Source organism: Rhynchophorus ferrugineus, unplaced genomic scaffold (assembly GCF_030347505.1).
Source record: "Rhynchophorus ferrugineus isolate W39M unplaced genomic scaffold, kcgeb_rfMv2 rfM6, whole genome shotgun sequence".
In the NCBI taxonomy this organism is placed as follows: Eukaryota; Metazoa; Arthropoda; class Insecta; order Coleoptera; family Curculionidae; genus Rhynchophorus; species Rhynchophorus ferrugineus.
This window is the reverse complement of record NW_027472585.1, coordinates 23,863,338-23,882,065: the sequence shown is the minus strand read 5'-3', so window position 1 is coordinate 23,882,065 and position 18,728 is coordinate 23,863,338.

Below are 18,728 nucleotides of genomic sequence, written 5' to 3'. Positions count from 1 at the left end.
ATTGTAAAATGGTCTTATGTATAGGCGATTTCGTTCCAATTCTCACTCCAAGTAATATTCGGCATGCTAAATACATTGCCGATTGCCAAATTGCATTATCTCTTATAGCTTCCGAGATATGGACTGTCGAATATTTACACTTTAGGCTCTGCTTCTAACTGCGCCTAAAATTGTAAAATGGTCTTATGTATAGGCGATTTCGTTCCAATTCTCACTCCAAGTAATATTCGGCATGCTAATTACATTGCCGATTGCCAAATTGCATTATCTCTTATAGCTTCCGAGATATGGACTGTCGAATGTTTACAGCTTAGGCTCTGCTTCTAACTAGGGCCCAAATTGTAAAATGGTCTAATGAATTGGCGATTTCGTTCCAATTCACACTCCAAGTAATATTCGGCATGCTAATTACATTGCCGATTGCCAAGTTGCATTATCTCTTATGGGTTCCGAGATATGGAGTATCGAAATTTTACAATGTAGCTCTACCTCTAACTAGTGCCAAAATTGTAAAATGGTCTTATGTATTGGCGATTTCGTTCCAATTCTCACTCCAAGTAATATTCGGCATGCTAATTACATTGCCGATTGCCAAATTGCATTATCTCTTATAGTTTCCGAGGTATGGACTACCGAAAATTTACACCTTAGGCTCTGCTTCTAGCTGGGGCCCAAATTGTAAAATGGTTTTATGAATTGGCGATTTCGTTCCGATTCTCACTCCAAGTAATATTCGGCATGCTAAATACATTGCCGATCGCCAAATTGCATTATCTCGTATGGTTTCCGAGATATGGAGTATCGAAATTTTACAATTTGGCTCTTCCTCTAACTGGGGACAAAATTGTAAAATGGTCTTATGAATTGGCGATTTCGTTCCTATTCACATTCCAAGTAATATTCGAAATGCTAATTACATTGCCGTTTGCCAAATTACATTATCTCTTATGGTTTCCGAAATATTGAGTATCGAAATTTTACAATTTGGCTCTTCCTCTAACTGGGGCCAAAATTGTAAAAAGGTCTTGTGTATTGGCGATTTCGTTCCAATTCACATTCCAAGTAATATTCGGCATGCTAATTACATTGCCGATTGCCAAATTACATTATTCCTTATGGTTTCCGAAATATGGAACATCGAAATTTTACAATTCGGCTCTTCCCCTAACTGGGGCCAAAATTGAAAAATGGTCTTATGTATGGCGACTTCGTTCCAATTCATACTCAAGTAATATTCGGCATGCTAATTACATTGCCGATTGCCAAATTGCATTATCTCTTATGGTTTCCGAGATATGGAACATCGAAATTTTACAATTTGGCTCTTGCTTTAACTGGGGCCAAAATTGTAAAATGGTCTTATGTATGGCGACTTCGTTCCATTTCATATTCAAGTAATATTTGGCATGCTAATTACATTGCCGATTGCCAAATTGCATTATCTCTTATGGTTTCCGAGATGTGGAGTATCGAAATTTTACAATTTGGCTCTACCTCTAAATGGGGCCAAAATTGTAAAATGGTCTTATATATTGGCAATTTCGTTCCAATTCACATTCCAAGTAATATTTGGCATGTCAATTACATTGCCGATTGCCAAATTGCATTATCTCTTATAGTTCCCGAGATATGGACTATCGAATATTTACACCTTAGGCTCTGCTTCTAACTTGGGCCCAAATTGTAAAATGGTCTTATGAATTGGCGATTTCGTTCCAATTCACACTCCAAGTAATATTCGGCATGCTAATTACATTGCCGTTTGCCAAAATACATTATCTCTTATGGTTTCCGAGATATGGAGTATCCAAAATTTAGACCTTAGGCTTTGCTTCTAGCTTGGGCCCCAATTGTAAAATGGTCCTATGGATTGGCGATTACATTCCAATTCCCACTCCAAGTAATATTCGACATGCTAATTACATTGCCGATTGCCAAATTGCATTAGCTTTTATGGTTTCCGAGATATGGGGTATCGAAATATTACAATTTGGCTCTTCCTCTTACTGGAACCAAAATTGTTAAATTTCCGATATATGGACTATAGAAAATTTACACCTTAGGCTCTGCTTCTAACCGGGGCCCAAATTGTAAAATGGTCTTATAAATTGGCAATTACGTTCCAATTCTCACTCCAATTAATATTCGGCATGCTAATTACATTGCCGATTGCCAAATTGCATTATCTCTTATAGCTTCCGAGATATGGACTATCGAATATTTACATATTAGGCTCTGCTTCTAACTGCACCTAAAATTGTAAAATGGTCTTATGTATAGGCGATTTCGTTCCAATTCACATTCCAAGTAATATTCGGCATGCTAATTACATTGTAAAATGGCCTTATGAATTGGCGATTCCGTTCCAATTCTCACTCCAAGTAATATTCGGCATGCTAATTACATTGCCGGTTGCCAAATTGCATTATCTTTTATGGTTTCCGAGATATTGAGTATCGAAATTTTACAATTTCGCTCTTACTCTAACTGGGACCAAAATTGTAAAATGGTCTTATGTATTGGCGATTTCGTTCCAATTCACATTCCAAGTAATATTCGGCATGCTAATTACATTGTAAAATGGCCTTATGAATTGGCGATTCCGTTCCAATTCTCACTCCAAGTAATATTCGGCATGCTAATTACATTGCCGGTTGCCAAATTGCATTATCTTTTATGGTTTCCGAGATATGGAGTATCGAAATTTTACAATTTGGCTCTTCCTCTAACTGCGCTTAAAATTGTAAGATGGTCTTATGTATAGGCGATTTCGTTCCAATTCTCACTCCAAGTAATATTCGGCATGCTAAATACATTGCCGATTGCCAAATTGCATTATCTCTTATAGCTTCCGAGATATGGACTATCGAATATATACACTTTAGGCTCTGCTTCTAACTGCGCCTAAAATTGTAAAATGGTCTTATGTATAGGCGATTTCGTTCCAATTCTCACTCCAAGTAATATTCGGCATGCTAATTACATTGCAGATTGCCAAATTGCATTATCCCTTATAGTTTCCGAGATATGGACTATCGAATATTTACAACTTAGGCTCTGCTTCTAACTTGCGCCCAAATTGTAAAATGGTCTAATGAATTGGCGATTTCGTTCCAATTCACATTCCAAGTAATATTCGGAATGCTAATTACATTGCCCATTACCAAATTGCATTATCCCTTATGGTTTCCGAGATATGGACTATCGAATATTTACATCTTAGGCTCTACTTCTTACTGCGCCTAAAATTGTAAAATGGTCTTATGTATAGGCGATTTCGTTCCAATTCTCACTCCAAGTAATATTCGGCATGCTAAATACATTGCCGATTGCCAAATTGCATTATCTCTTATAGCTTCCGAGATATGGACTGTCGAATATTTACACTTTAGGCTCTGCTTCTAACTGCGCCTAAAATTGTAAAATGGTCTTATGTATAGGCGATTTCGTTCCAATTCTCACTCCAAGTAATATTCGGCATGCTAATTACATTGCCGATTGCCAAATTGCATTATCTCTTATAGCTTCCGAGATATGGACTATCGAATAATTACACCTTAGGCTCTGCTTCTAACTAGGGCCCAAATTGTAAAATGGTCTAATGAATTGGCGATTTCGTTCCAATTCACACTCCAAGTAATATTCGGCATGCTAATTACATTGCCGATTGCCAAGTTGCATTATCTCTTATGGGTTCCGAGATATGGAGTATCGAAATTTTACAATGTAGCTCTACCTCTAACTAGTGCCAAAATTGTAAAATGGTCTTATGTATTGGCGATTTCGTTCCAATTCACATTCCAAGTAATATTCGGCATGCTAGTTACATTGCCGATTGGCAAATTGCATTATCTCTTATGGTTTACGAGATATGGAGTATCGAAATTTTACAATTTGGCTCTTCCTCTAACTGCGGCCAAAATTGTAAAATGGTCTTAGGTATAGGCGATTTCATTCCAATCCTCACTCCAAGTAATATTCGGCATGCTAATTACATTGCCGATTGCCAAATTGCATTATCTCTTAGGGTTTCCGAGATATGGAGTATCGAAATTTTCCAGTTTGGCTCTTCCTCTAACTTGGGCACAAATTGTAAAATGGCCTTATGAATTGGCGATTTCGTTCCAATTCACATTCCAAGTAATATTCGGCATGCTAATTACATTGCCGATTGCCAAATTGCATTATCTCTTATGGTTTCCGAGATCTTGAGTATCGAAATTTTACAATTTGGCTCTTCCTCTAACTGGGGCCAAAATTGTAAAACGGTCTTATGTATTGGCGATTTTGTTCCAATTTACATTCCAAGTAATATTCGGCATGCTAATTACATTGCCGATTGCTAAATTGCATTATCTCTTATAGTTTCCGAGATATTGAGTATCGAAATTTTACAATTTGGCTCTTACTCTAACTGCGACCAAAATTGTAAAATGGTCTTATGTATTGGCGATTTCGTTCCAATTCACATTCCAAGTAATATTCGCCATGCTAATTACATTGCCGATTGCCAAATTGCATTATCTCTTATAGTTTCCGAGATATGGACTACCGAAAATTTACACCTTAGGCTCTGCTTCTAACTTGAGCCCAAATTGTAAAATGGTCTAATGAATTGGCGATTTCGTTCCAATTCACACTCCAAGTAATATTCGGCATGCTAATTACATTGCCGATTGCCAAATTGCATTATCTCTTATAGCTTCCGAGATATGGACTATCGAATATTTACATCTTAGGCTCTGCTTCTAACTGCACCTAAAATTGTAAAATGGTCTTATGTATAGGCGATCTCGTTCCAATTCACATTCCAAGTAATATTCGGCATGCTAATTACATTGTAAAATGGCCTTATGAATTGGCGATACCGTTCCAATTCTCACTCCAAGTAATATTCGGCATGCTAATTACATTGCCGGTTGCCAAATTGCATTATCTTTTATGGTTTCCGAGATATTGAGTATCGAAATTTTACAATTTGGCTCTTACTCTAACTGGGACCAAAATTGTAAAATGGTCTTATGTATTGGCGATTTCGTTCCAATTCACATTCCAAGTAATATTCGGCATGCTAATTACATTGTAAAATGGCCTTATGAATTGGCGATTCCGTTCCAATTCTCACTCCAAGTAATATTCGGCATGCTAATTACATTGCCGGTTGCCAAATTGCATTATCTTTTATGGTTTCCGAGATACGGAGTATCGAAATTTTACAATTTGGCTCTTCCTCTAACTGCGCTTAAAATTGTAAGATGGTCTTATGTATAGGCGATTTCGTTCCAATTCTCACTCCAAGTAATATTCGGCATGCTAAAAACATTTCCGATTGCCAAATTGCATTATCTCTTATAGCTTCCGAGATATGGACTATCGAATATTTACACTTTAGGCTCTGCTTCTAACTGCGCCTAAAATTGTAAAATGGTTTTATGTATAGGCGATTTCGTTCCAATTCTCGCTCCAAGTAATATTCGGCATGCTAATTACATTGCAGATTGCCAAATTGCATTATCCCTTATAGTTTCCGAGATATGGACTATCGAATATTTACAACTTAGGCTCTGCTTCTAACTTGAGCCCAAATTGTAAAATGGTCTAATGAATTGGCGATTTCGTTCCAATTCACATTCCAAGTAATATTCGGAATGCTAATTACATTGCCCATTACCAAATTGCATTATCCCTTATGGTTTCCGAGATATGGACTATCGAATATTTACATCTTAGGCTCTACTTCTAACTGCGCCTAAAATTGTAAAATGGTCTTATGTATAGGCGATTTCGTTCCAATTCTCACTCCAAGTAATATTCGGCATGCTAAATACATTGCCGATTGCCAAATTGCATTATCTCTTATAGCTTCCGAGATATGGACTGTCGAATATTTACACTTTAGGCTCTGCTTCTAACTGCGCCTAAAATTGTAAAATGGTCTTATGTATAGGCGATTTCGTTCCAATTCTCACTCCAAGTAATATTCGGCATGCTAATTACATTGCCGATTGCCAAATTGCATTATCTCTTATAGCTTCCGAGATATGGACTGTCGAATATTTACACCTTAGGCTCTGCTTCTAACTAGGGCCCAAATTGTAAAATGGTCTAATGAATTGGCGATTTCGTTCCAATTCACACTCCAAGTAATATTCGGCATGCTAATTACATTGCCGATTGCCAAGTTGCATTATCTCTTATGGGTTCCGAGATATGGAGTATCGAAATTTTACAATGTAGCTCTACCTCTAACTAGTGCCAAAATTGTAAAATGGTCTTATGTATTGGCGATTTCGTTCCAATTCACATTCCAAGTAATATTCGGCATGCTAATTACATTGCCGATTGCCAAATTGCATTATCTCTTATAGCTTCCGAGATATGGACTGTCGAATATTTACACTTTAGGCTCTGCTTCTAACTGCGCCTAAAATTGTAAAATGGTCTTATGTATAGGCGATTTCGTTCCAATTCTCACTCCAAGTAATATTCGGCATGCTAATTACATTGCCGATTGCCAAATTGCATTATCTCTTATAGCTTCCGAGATATGGACTATCGAATAATTACACCTTAGGCTCTGCTTCTAACTAGGGCCCAAATTGTAAAATGGTCTAATGAATTGGCGATTTCGTTCCAATTCACACTCCAAGTAATATTCGGCATGCTAATTACATTGCCGATTGCCAAGTTGCATTATCTCTTATGGGTTCCGAGATATGGAGTATCGAAATTTTACAATGTAGCTCTACCTCTAACTAGTGCCAAAATTGTAAAATGGTCTTATGTATTGGCGATTTCGTTCCAATTCACATTCCAAGTAATATTCGGCATGCTAGTTACATTGCCGATTGCCAAATTGCATTATCTCTTATGGTTTACGAGATATGGAGTATCGAAATTTTACAATTTGGCTCTTCCTCTAACTGCGGCCAAAATTGTAAAATGGTCTTAGGTATAGGCGATTTCATTCCAATCCTCACTCCAAGTAATATTCGGCATGCTAATTACATTGCCGATTGCCAAATTGCATTATCTCTTAGGGTTTCCGAGATACGGAGTATCGAAATTTTCCAGTTTGGCTCTTCCTCTAACTTGGGCACAAATTGTAAAATGGCCTTATGAATTGGCGATTTCGTTCCAATTCACATTCCAAGTAATATTCGGCATGCTAATTACATTGCCGATTGCCAAATTGCATTATCTCTTATGGTTTCCGAGATCTTGAGTATCGAAATTTTACAATTTGGCTCTTCCTCTAACTGGGGCCAAAATTGTAAAACGGTCTTATGTATTGGCGATTTTGTTCCAATTTACATTCCAAGTAATATTCGGCATGCTAATTACATTGTAAAATGGCCTTATGAATTGGCGATTCCGTTCCAATTCTCACTCCAAGTAATATTCGGCATGCTAATTACATTGCCGATTGCCAAATTGCATTATCTCTTATGGTTTCCGAGATATGGAACATCGAAATTTTACAATTTGGCTCTTGCTTTAACTGGGGCCAAAATTGTAAAATGGTCTTATGTATGGCGACTTTGTTCCAATTCATATTCAAGTAATATTTGGCATGCTAATTACATTGCCGATTGCCAAATTGCATTATCTCTTATAGTTTCCGAGATATTGAGTATCGAAATTTTACAATTTGGCTCTTACTCTAACTGCGACCAAAATTGTAAAATGGTCTTATGTATTGGCGATTTCGTTCCAATTCACATTCCAAGTAATATTCGGCATGCTAATTACATTTCCGGTTGCTAAATTGCATTATCTCTTATAGTTTCCGAGATATGGACTACCGAAAATTTACACCTTAGGCTCTGCTTCTAACTTGAGCCCAAATTGTAAAATGGTCTAATGAATTGGCGATTTCGTTCCAATTCACACTCCAAGTAATATTCGGCATGCTAATTACATTGCCGATTGCCAAATTGCATTATCTCTTATAGCTTCCGAGATATGGACTATCGAATATTTACATCTTAGGCTCTGCTTCTAACTGCACCTAAAATTGTAAAATGGTCTTATGTATAGGCGATTTCGTTCCAATTCACATTCCAAGTAATATTCGGCATGCTAATTACATTGTAAAATGGCCTTATGAATTGGCGATTCCGTTCCAATTCTCACTCCAAGTAATATTCGGCATGCTAATTACATTGCCGGTTGCCAAATTGCATTATCTTTTATGGTTTCCGAGATATTGAGTATCGAAATTTTACAATTTGGCTCTTACTCTAACTGGGACCAAAATTGTAAAATGGTCTTATGTATTGGCGATTTCGTTCCAATTCACATTCCAAGTAATATTCGGCATGCTAATTACATTGTAAAATGGCCTTATGAATTGGCGATTCCGTTCCAATTCTCACTCCAAGTAATATTCGGCATGCTAATTACATTGCCGGTTGCCAAATTGCATTATCTTTTATGGTTTCCGAGATATGGAGTATCGAAATTTTACAATTTGGCTCTTCCTCTAACTGCGCTTAAAATTGTAAGATGGTCTTATGTATAGGCGATTTCGTTCCAATTCTCACTCCAAGTAATATTCGGCATGCTAAATACATTTCCGATTGCCAAATTGCATTATCTCTTATAGCTTCCGAGATATGGACTATCGAATATTTACACTTTAGGCTGTGCTTCTAACTGCGCCTAAAATTGTAAAATGGTCTTATGTATAGGCGATTTCGTTCCAATTCTCGCTCCAAGTAATATTCGGCATGCTAATTACATTGCAGATTGCCAAATTGCATTATCCCTTATAGTTTCCGAGATATGGACTATCGAATATTTACAACTTAGGCTCTGCTTCTAACTTGAGCCCAAATTGTAAAATGGTCTAATGAATTGGCGATTTCGTTCCAATTCACATTCCAAGTCATATTCGGAATGCTAATTACATTGCCCATTACCAAATTGCATTATCCCTTATAGTTTCCGAGATATGGACTATCGAATATTTACATCTTAGGCTCTACTTCTAACTGCGCCTAAAATTGTAAAATGGTCTTATGTATAGGCGATTTCGTTCCAATTCTCACTCCAAGTAATATTCGGCATGCTAAATACATTGCCGATTGCCAAATTGCATTATCTCTTATAGCTTCCGAGATATGGACTGTCGAATATTTACACTTTAGGCTCTGCTTCTAACTGCGCCTAAAATTGTAAAATGGTCTTATGTATAGGCGATTTCGTTCCAATTCTCACTCCAAGTAATATTCGGCATGCTAATTACATTGCCGATTGCCAAATTGCATTATCTCTTATAGCTTCCGAGATATGGACTGTCGAATGTTTACAGCTTAGGCTCTGCTTCTAACTAGGGCCCAAATTGTAAAATGGTCTAATGAATTGGCGATTTCGTTCCAATTCACACTCCAAGTAATATTCGGCATGCTAATTACATTGCCGATTGCCAAGTTGCATTATCTCTTATGGGTTCCGAGATATGGAGTATCGAAATTTTACAATGTAGCTCTACCTCTAACTAGTGCCAAAATTGTAAAATGGTCTTATGTATTGGCGATTTCGTTCCAATTCACATTCCAAGTAATATTCGGCATGCTAATTACATTGCCGATTGCCATATTGCATTATCTCTTATAGTTTCCGAGATATGGACTATCGAAAATTTACACCTTAGGCTCTGCTTCTAACTGGGGCTCAAATTGTAAAATGGTTTTATGAATTGGCGATTTCGTTCCAATTCTCACTCCAAGTAATATTCGGCATGCTAAATACATTGCCGATTGCCAAATTGCATTATCTCTTATAGTTTCCGAGGTATGGTCTACCGAAAATTTACACCTTAGGCTCTGCTTCTAGCTGGGGCCCAAATTGTAAAATGGTTTTATGAATTGGCGATTTCGTTCCAATTCTCACTCCAAGTAATATTCGGCATGCTAAATACATTGCCCATCGCCAAATTGCATTATCTCGTATGGTTTCCGAGATATGGAGTATCGAAATTTTACAATTTGGCTCTTCCTCTAACTGGGGACAAAATTGTAAAATGGTCTTATGAATTGGCGATTTCGTTCCTATTCACATTCCAAGTAATATTCGAAATGCTAATTACATTGCCGTTTGCCAAATTACATTATCTCTTATGGTTTCCGAGATATTGAGTATCGAAATTTTACAATTTGGCTCTTCCTCTAACTGGGGCCAAAATTGTAAAAAGGTCTTGTGTATTGGCGATTTCGTTCCAATTCACATTCCAAGTAATATTCGGCATGCTAATTACATTGCCGATTGCCAAATTACATTATTCCTTATGGTTTCCGAAATATGGAACATCGAAATTTTACAATTCGGCTCTTCCCCTAACTGGGGCCAAAATTGAAAAATGGTCTTATGTATGGCGACTTCGTTCCAATTCATACTCAAGTAATATTCGGCATGCTAATTACATTGCCGATTGCCAAATTGCATTATCTCTTATGGTTTCCGAGATATGGAACATCGAAATTTTACAATTTGGCTCTTGCTTTAACTGGGGCCAAAATTGTAAAATGGTCTTATGTATGGCGACTTCGTTCCATTTCATATTCAAGTAATATTTGGCATGCTAATTACATTGCCGATTGCCAAATTGCATTATCTCTTATGGTTTCCGAGATGTGGAGTATCGAAATTTTACAATTTGGCTCTACCTCTAAATGGGGCCAAAATTGTAAAATGGTCTTATATATTGGCAATTTCGTTCCAATTCACATTCCAAGTAATATTCGGCATGTTAATTACATTGCCGATTGCCAAATTGCATTATCTCTTATAGTTCCCGAGATATGGACTATCGAATATTTACACCTTAGGCTCTGCTTCTAACTTGGGCCCAAATTGTAAAATGGTCTTATGAATTGGCGATTTCGTTCCAATTCACACTCCAAGTAATATTCGGCATGCTAATTACATTGCCGTTTGCCAAAATGCATTATCTCTTATGGTTTCCGAGATATGGAGTATCCAAAATTTAGACCTTAGGCTTTGCTTCTAGCTTGGGCCCCAATTGTAAAATGGTCCTATGGATTGGCGATTACATTCCAATTCCCACTCCAAGTAATATTCGACATGCTAATTACATTGCCGATTGCCAAATTGCATTAGCTTTTATGGTTTCCGAGATATGGGGTATCGAAATATTACAATTTGGCTCTTCCTCTTACTGGAACCAAAATTGTTAAATTTCCGATATATGGACTATAGAAAATTTACACCTTAGGCTCTGCTTCTAACCGGGGCCCAAATTGTAAAATGGTCTTATAAATTGGCAATTACGTTCCAATTCTCACTCCAAGTAATATTCGGCATGCTAATTACATTGCCGATTGCCAAATTGCATTATCTCTTATAGCTTCCGAGATATGGACTATCGAATATTTACATATTAGGCTCTGCTTCTAACTGCACCTAAAATTGTAAAATGGTCTTATGTATAGGCGATTTCGTTCCAATTCACATTCCAAGTAATATTCGGCATGCTAATTACATTGTAAAATGGCCTTATGAATTGGCGATTCCGTTCCAATTCTCACTCCAAGTAATATTCGGCATGCTAATTACATTGCCGGTTGCCAAATTGCATTATCTTTTATGGTTTCCGAGATATTGAGTATCGAAATTTTACAATTTCGCTCTTACTCTAACTGGGACCAAAATTGTAAAATGGTCTTATGTATTGGCGATTTCGTTCCAATTCACATTCCAAGTAATATTCGGCATGCTAATTACATTGTAAAATGGCCTTATGAATTGGCGATTCCGTTCCAATTCTCACTCCAAGTAATATTCGGCATGCTAATTACATTGCCGGTTGCCAAATTGCATTATCTTTTATGGTTTCCGAGATATGGAGTATCGAAATTTTACAATTTGGCTCTTCCTCTAACTGCGCTTAAAATTGTAAGATGGTCTTATGTATAGGCGATTTCGTTCCAATTCTCACTCCAAGTAATATTCGGCATGCTAAATACATTGCCGATTGCCAAATTGCATTATCTCTTATAGCTTCCGAGATATGGACTATCGAATATATACACTTTAGGCTCTGCTTCTAACTGCGCCTAAAATTGTAAAATGGTCTTATGTATAGGCGATTTCGTTCCAATTCTCACTCCAAGTAATATTCGGCATGCTAATTACATTGCAGATTGCCAAATTGCATTATCCCTTATAGTTTCCGAGATATGGACTATCGAATATTTACAACTTAGGCTCTGCTTCTAACTTGCGCCCAAATTGTAAAATGGTCTAATGAATTGGCGATTTCGTTCCAATTCACATTCCAAGTAATATTCGGAATGCTAATTACATTGCCCATTACCAAATTGCATTATCCCTTATGGTTTCCGAGATATGGACTATCGAATATTTACATCTTAGGCTCTACTTCTTACTGCGCCTAAAATTGTAAAATGGTCTTATGTATAGGCGATTTCGTTCCAATTCTCACTCCAAGTAATATTCGGCATGCTAAATACATTGCCGATTGCCAAATTGCATTATCTCTTATAGCTTCCGAGATATGGACTGTCGAATATTTACACTTTAGGCTCTGCTTCTAACTGCGCCTAAAATTGTAAAATGGTCTTATGTATAGGCGATTTCGTTCCAATTCTCACTCCAAGTAATATTCGGCATGCTAATTACATTGCCGATTGCCAAATTGCATTATCTCTTATAGCTTCCGAGATATGGACTGTCGAATATTTACACCTTAGGCTCTGCTTCTAACTAGGGCCCAAATTGTAAAATGGTCTAATGAATTGGCGATTTCGTTCCAATTCACACTCCAAGTAATATTCGGCATGCTAATTACATTGCCGATTGCCAAGTTGCATTATCTCTTATGGGTTCCGAGATATGGAGTATCGAAATTTTACAATGTAGCTCTACCTCTAACTAGTGCCAAAATTGTAAAATGGTCTTATGTATTGGCGATTTCGTTCCAATTCACATTCCAAGTAATATTCGGCATGCTAATTACATTGCCGGTTGCCAAATTGCATTATCTCTTATAGTTTCCGAGATATGGACTATCGAAAATTTACACCTTAGGCTCTGCTTCTAGCTGGGGCCCAAATTGTAAAATGGTTTTATGAATTGGCGATTTCGTTCCAATTCTCACTCCAAGTAATATTCGGCATGCTAAATACATTGCCGATCGCCAAATTGCATTATCTCGTATGGTTTCCGAGATATGGAGTATCGAAATTTTACAATTTGGCTCTTCCTCTAACTGGGGACAAAATTGAAAATGGTCTTATGAATTGGCGATTTCGTTCCTATTCACATTCCAAGTAATATTCGAAATGCTAATTACATTGCCGTTTGCCAAATTACATTATCTCTTATGGTTTCCGAAATATTGAGTATCGAAATTTTACAATTTGGCTCTTCCTCTAACTGGGGCCAAAATTGTAAAAAGGTCTTGTGTATTGGCGATTTCGTTCCAATTCACATTCCAAGTAATATTCGGCATGCTAATTACATTGCCGATTGCCAAATTACATTATCCCTTATGGTTTCCGAGATATGGAACATCGAAATTTTACAATTCGGCTCTTCCCCTAACTGGGGCCAAAATTGAAAAATGGTCTTATGTATGGCGACTTCGTTCCAATTCATACTCAAGTAATATTCGGTATGCTAATTACATTGCCGATTGCCAAATTGCATTATCTCTTATGGTTTCCGAGATATGGAACATCGAAATTTTACAATTTGGCTCTTGCTTTAACTGGGGCCAAAATTGTAAAATGGTCTTATGTATGGCGACTTCGTTCCAATTCATATTCAAGTAATATTTGGCATGCTAATTACATTGCCGATTGCCAAATTGCATTATCTCTTATGGTTTCCGAGATGTGGAGTATCGAAATTTTACAATTTGGCTCTACCTCTAAATGGGGCCAAAATTGTAAAATGGTCTTATATATTGGCGATTTCGTTCCAATTCACATTCCAAGTAATATTCGGCATGTTAATTACATTGCCGATTGCCAAATTGCATTATCTCTTATAGTTCCCGAGATATGGACTATCGAATATTTACACCTTATTCTCTGCTTCTAACTTGGGCCCAAATTGTAAAATGGTCTTATGAATTGGCGATTTCGTTCCAATTCACACTCCAAGTAATATTCGGCATGCTAATTACATTGCCGATTGCCAAATTGCATTATCTCTTATAGTTCCCGAGATATGGACTATCGAATATTTACACCTTATTCTCTGCTTCTAACTTGGGCCCAAATTGTAAAATGGTCTTATGAATTGGCGATTTCGTTCCAATTCACACTCCAAGTAATATTCGGCATGCTAATTACATTGCCGATTGCCAAATTGCATTATCTTTTATGGTTTCCGAGATATGGGGTATCGAAATATTACAATTTGGCTCTTCCTCTTACTGGAACCAAAATTGTTAAATTTCCGATATATGGACTATAGAAAATTTACACCTTAGGCTCTGCTTCTAACCGGGGCCCAAATTGTAAAATGGTCTTATAAATTGGCGATTACGTTCCAATTCTCACTCCAATTAATATTCGGCATGCTAATTACATTGCCGATTGCCAAATTGCATTATCTCTTATGGTTTCCGAGATATGGGGTATCGAAATTTTACAATTAGGCTCTTCCTCTAACTGGAACCAAAATTGTTAAATGGTTTATGTATCGGCAATTTCGTTCCAATTCTCACTCCAAGTAATATTCGGCATTCTAATTACATTGCCGATTGCCAAATTGCATTATCTCTTATGGTTTCCGAGATATGGGGTATCGAAATTTTACAATTTGGCTCTTCCTCTAACTGGAACCAAAATTGTTAAATGGTCTTATGTATCGGCAATTTCGTTCCAATTCTCACTTCAAGTAATCTTCTGCATACTAATTACATTTCCAATTGCCAAATTGCATTATCTCTTATGGTTTCCGAGATATGGAGTATCGAAATTTTACAATTTAGATCTTCCTCTAACTGTGGCCAAAATTGTAAAATGGTCTTATGTATTTTCAATTTCGTTTCAATTCATATTCCAAGTAATATTATGCATGGTAATTCCATTGCCGATTGCCAAATTGCATTATCTCTTATAGTTTCCGATATATGGACTATCGAAAATTTACTCCTTAGGGTCTGCTTATAACTTGGGCCCAAATTGTAAAATGGTCTTATGTATGGCGAGTTCGTTCCAATTCATATTCAAGTAATATTCGGCATGCTAATTACATTGCCGATTGCCAAATTGCATTATCTCTTATGGTTTACGAGATATGGAGTATCGAAATTTTACAATTTGGCTCTTCCTCTAACTGCGGCCAAAATTGTAAAATGGTCTTAGGTATAGGCGATTTCGTTCCAATCTTCACTCCAAGTAATGCTCGGCATGCTAATCACATTGCCGATTGCCAAATTGCATTATCTCTTATGGTTTCCGAGATATGGAGTATCGAAATCTTCCAATTTGGCTCTTCCTCTATCTTGGGCACAAATTGTAAAATGGCCTTATGAATTGGTAATATCGTTGCAATTCGCATTCCAAGTAATATTCGGCATGCTAATTACATTGCCGATTGCCAAATTGCATTATCTCTTATAGCTTCCAAGATATGGACTATCGAATATTTACACCTTAGGCTCTGCTTCTAACTGCTCCTAAAATTGTAAAATGGTCTTATGTATAGGCGATTTCGTTCCAATTCTCACTCCAAGTAATATTCGGCATGATAAATACATTGCTGATTGCCAAATTGCATTATCTCTTATAGCTTCCGAGATATGGACTATCGAATAATTACACCTTAGGCTCTGCTTCTAACTAGGGCCCAAATTGTAAAATGGTCTAATGAATTGGCGATTTCGTTCCAATTCACACTCCAAGTAATATTCGGCATGCTAATTACATTGCCGATTGCCAAGTTGCATTATCTCTTATGGGTTCCGAGATATGGAGTATCGAAATTTTACAATGTAGCTCTACCTCTAACTAGTGCCAAAATTGTAAAATGGTCTTATGTATTGGCGATTTCGTTCCAATTCACATTCCAAGTAATTTTCGGCATGCTAGTTACATTGCCGATTGCCAAATTGCATTATCTCTTATGGTTTACGAGATATGGAGTATCGAAATTTTACAATTTGGCTCTTCCTCTAACTGCGGCCAAAATTGTAAAATGGTCTTAGGTATAGGCGATTTCATTCCAATCCTCACTCCAAGTAATATTCGGCATGCTAATTACATTGCCGATTGCCAAATTGCATTATCTCTTAGGGTTTCCGAGATACGGAGTATCGAAATTTTCCAGTTTGGCTCTTCCTCTAACTTGGGCACAAATTGTAAAATGGCCTTATGAATTGGCGATTTCGTTCCAATTCACATTCCAAGTAATATTCGGCATGCTAATTACATTGCCGATTGCCAAATTGCATTATCTCTTATGGTTTCCGAGATCTTGAGTATCGAAATTTTACAATTTGGCTCTTCCTCTAACTGGGGCCAAAATTGTAAAACGGTCTTATGTATTGGCGATTTTGTTCCAATTTACATTCCAAGTAATATTCGGCATGCTAATTACATTGTAAAATGGCCTTATGAATTGGCGATTCCGTTCCAATTCTCACTCCAAGTAATATTCGGCATGCTAATTACATTGCCGATTGCCAAATTGCATTATCTCTTATGGTTTCCGAGATATGGAACATCGAAATTTTACAATTTGGCTCTTGCTTTAACTGGGGCCAAAATTGTAAAATGGTCTTATGTATGGCGACTTTGTTCCAATTCATATTCAAGTAATATTTGGCATGCTAATTACATTGCCGATTGCCAAATTGCATTATCTCTTATAGTTTCCGAGATATTGAGTATCGAAATTTTACAATTTGGCTCTTACTCTAACTGCGACCAAAATTGTAAAATGGTCTTATGTATTGGCGATTTCGTTCCAATTCACATTCCAAGTAATATTCGGCATGCTAATTACATTTCCGGTTGCTAAATTGCATTATCTCTTATAGTTTCCGAGATATGGACTACCGAAAATTTACACCTTAGGCTCTGCTTCTAACTTGAGCCCAAATTGTAAAATGGTCTAATGAATTGGCGATTTCGTTCCAATTCACACTCCAAGTAATATTCGGCATGCTAATTACATTGCCGATTGCCAAATTGCATTATCTCTTATAGCTTCCGAGATATGGACTATCGAATATTTACATCTTAGGCTCTGCTTCTAACTGCACCAAAAATTGTAAAATGGTCTTATGTATAGGCGATTTCGTTCCAATTCACATTCCAAGTAATATTCGGCATGCTAATTACATTGTAAAATGGCCTTATGAATTGGCGATTCCGTTCCAATTCTCACTCCAAGTAATATTCGGCATGCTAATTACATTGCCGGTTGCCAAATTGCATTATCTTTTATGGTTTCCGAGATATTGAGTATCGAAATTTTACAATTTGGCTCTTACTCTAACTGGGACCAAAATTGTAAAATGGTCTTATGTATTGGCGATTTCGTTCCAATTCACATTCCAAGTAATATTCGGCATGCTAATTACATTGTAAAATGGCCTTATGAATTGGCGATTCCGTTCCAATTCTCACTCCAAGTAATATTCGGCATGCTAATTACATTGCCGCTTGCCAAATTTCATTATCTTTTATGGTTTCCGAGATATGGAGTATCGAAATTTTACAATTTGGCTCTTCCTCTAACTGCGCTTAAAATTGTAAGATGGTCTTATGTATAGGCGATTTCGTTCCAATTCTCACTCCAAGTAATATTCGGCATGCTAAATACATTTCCGATTGCCAAATTGCATTATCTCTTATAGCTTCCGAGATATGGACTATCGAATATTTACACTTTAGGCTCTGCTTCTAACTGCGCCTAAAATTGTAAAATGGTCTTATGTATAGGCGATTTCGTTCCAATTCTCGCTCCAAGTAATATTCGGCATGCTAATTACATTGCAGATTGCCAAATTGCATTATCCCTTATAGTTTCCGAGATATGGACTATCGAATATTTACAACTTAGGCTCTGCTTCTAACTTGAGCCCAAATTGTAAAATGGTCTAATGAATTGGCGATTTCGTTCCAATTCACATTCCAAGTCATATTCGGAATGCTAATTACATTGCCCATTACCAAATTGCATTATCCCTTATAGTTTCCGAGATATGGACTATCGAATATTTACATCTTAGGCTCTACTTCTAACTGCGCCTAAAATTGTAAAATGGTCTTATGTATAGGCGATTTCGTTCCAATTCTCACTCCAAGTAATATTCGGCATGCTAAATACATTGCCGATTGCCAAATTGCATTATCTCTTATAGCTTCCGAGATATGGACTGTCGAATATTTACACTTTAGGCTCTGCTTCTAACTGCGCCTAAAATTGTAAAATGGTCTTATGTATAGGCGATTTCGTTCCAATTCTCACTCCAAGTAATATTCGGCATGCTAATTACATTGCCGATTGCCAAATTGCATTATCTCTTATAGCTTCCGAGATATGGACTGTCGAATGTTTACAGCTTAGGCTCTGCTTCTAACTAGGGCCCAAATTGTAAAATGGTCTAATGAATTGGCGATTTCGTTCCAATTCACACTCCAAGTAATATTCGGCATGCTAATTACATTGCCGATTGCCAAGTTGCATTATCTCTTATGGGTTCCGAGATATGGAGTATC